At 30.5% G+C, this 2,510-nt stretch overlaps 1 protein-coding gene across 2 annotated transcripts in view; it reads left to right on the top strand.

Moving 5' to 3' along the window:
• ZFPM2 (zinc finger protein, FOG family member 2) overlaps positions 1-2,510 on the top strand; it is a 616,571-nt gene that overhangs the window by 6,283 nt on the left and 607,778 nt on the right. The gene's annotated exons all lie outside the window — the stretch shown is intronic.

The raw sequence follows: 2,510 nt of genomic DNA, 5'->3' as shown, positions 1-2,510 counted from the left end.
GTCTGCCACCGTGTAAAATTATCAGTTCATTCTCTCACCAAATGAATAACAGCAGAAGTCGGTTACTTCTGTCGCCAGAGAATGTGTTTCCACCATAGATAAAGGGGTAAGTATGTATCATTTAATAAGGTTACATTTTTAATAGCTGAAATACAATTAAATTAATAAGCTCAGATATGGCAATATTTGGCATTCTAGAAAGAACTATCTCTTTAAAGGTATTAGCATAAAGATAGCACATTTGTTTATTATGCTTCCAAATCAGCTCCTAGTATCTCTGCCACAGGTAACAATTGACTTTTCAGGCTTCAAGTTAATAGCCTTGTCTCTTGCTTGTAGGGATCAATATTAGTATTAATTAATCACCATTATCGGCACTAGGATCTGGTTCTATTTGTTGTTACATCAGCAAAATATCAATATAGAAAGTGGACTCTCTGATCGTCATGGCAACTTCATCTCTTGGGTCAAAGAAAGTTTATCTTATCTGTGCATAGAGAGTGGCAAACTGTTTAGGGATCTAGTTTGAACTCTAAGAACATTGATTTAGTTTTTGTTTGCGAATAGAGGCTGAATTCCAATCACAAGGGATAGGTAAGATTTAAATATTAATGCCGAGAGGCTTGTCTGAGAGGATGTCATACCATTACTGTCAGACCGTCTTTTTGAGATGACAGAAAGGTAGAGAAGAATTGTCTAGTCAGGATTATTTAAAGCTTTAGTAATTTTTGCTTTTGATAAATGCTTCTAAAAATGAATATATGATCATTACTGGGTAGAGTTGGTTTTGGTCAAGATTTCATGTTTAAGTAAAAGGCTATCCTTTTTTCTCTTTCATCTTTTCATTCCTGGTCCCTTATTATAATATCCACTGTGTTCAAAAAAAAAAAAAAAAGTACCTTTGAGGACCAGTTTTGCCTCACTATGTGTGTGAGATAACTAGTCCCATGTCTAAAGTGAGAGAGTTTTGCTATAGATTTTCAAGTCCAAGGAAGGAATTTATCTGGGAATATTTCAATATTAACAAATACTTATTCCTAATAAGGGAAATCTTAAACAATAAACTGAAGGATAGATGTCTTTGAAGAATGTTTGCAAAGATAATAAAGGATCACAAGTTTCTAAAACCAGGAAACAAAATGCATGCTATTTTGCTGATGTTCTTAAGACATACTAATTACTTAAAATAAGCATTTTATTTCTAAATCAGGTCATTGGAAATCCATCTTTGTTAAAAAGAAAAAGTTATGGCTAGAGGGTAAAAACTAGATTTAGAATTGGTGTCTGATATGCTGTACTTTACTCTTAAGATTTCAGGCACTAAATAAACTTAAATGTTTGTGTGTGGGGAAACTCTATGTACATCTCATGATTTTAGAGATTTTAAAAATGAATGTTTAGTGCCTGATAGGTATATTCAGTGCCACATAATTACCCATTCATTCTAGGCATTGTCCTATAGTAGCTAAAAATCAACTCTTTTATATATCCTGCAAGGTAATGCTATTTATTATTTAATATTCTGGTAATATTCCCATTTATATAAGGCAAGGAATATGCTCACTAGAGACACTAGTATAATATTTAATGTTTAATAGACCTTCATTTCATATGGGTATATACTACTGACTGTTTAATTTATTTGGGAAAATACTCCCTTTTGAATTGCCAGAAGTTGTTGAATGGTGTTAGTCTGATGTTTTCAGGTACATGATTTGGCTTTTGCTAATGTTAGATTTATCATAAACAACTCACAAATGTATATAATAGCCTATACATAGGCATCATAAAAATATGTAATTTTAATAGCCTTCCCAAAAGCTATAACACCTAGTTTCTTTTTGTAGGCTATTAGAAAGCTATATTTTAATTTTTGTTTAAATTTTAAAATTCATCTGAAAATTATTTTTAAATGAGCGTTTATTGGAAAATGCATTTAATGTTATAATTTAATTGATTTTCTTCTTAGAAATAAATTCCATTGAGAATATGAATCACTCTAATGCACATTTGGAAAACTTTTGTGGGCATCTCTTATTGAGAAAAAAAAAAGAAAATTTTCAACCAGTCGACATCTATATAATATTGCATGTGGAAGATTTCTTGTAAGTGTTAATTGACATAAAAATTTCAGCCATAATCTCTAAAATTATTTTATTTATCATAAAATTTGTAAAAGTCTTTAAACTTGAATAGAGTGAAGGATTAATTACAAAATTTAGAGTTAGAGGCAAATATTTGTCCTTCATTTACTATTAATCTGTGATTTCTAACTTTTAATTTCCTTAGTAGTTGCCCCTTTGGAATATCAAACAATGGCATATTCTTGAAAAAAGACTTTTATTTACTCCACTGTGATATATCCTGAAATTATTGGGAGATTGTAGTAAACTGAGAATTAGAAGATTAAAAACACTGAATTGACAAGTCTTCAGGTTCAGTTGAGCACCAAATTCCTCTTAATATATGCAGAAAAATAGCTACAAATCATATGCTTTTAAGTACTTTTA

Source organism: Propithecus coquereli, unplaced genomic scaffold (genome assembly GCF_000956105.1).
Source record: "Propithecus coquereli isolate 6110/MARCELLA unplaced genomic scaffold, Pcoq_1.0 Scaffold23, whole genome shotgun sequence".
Classification (NCBI taxonomy): domain Eukaryota; kingdom Metazoa; phylum Chordata; class Mammalia; order Primates; family Indriidae; genus Propithecus; species Propithecus coquereli.
The sequence above is the reverse complement of the archived record's forward strand: the minus strand, read 5'-3'. Positions and strand labels throughout refer to the sequence as shown.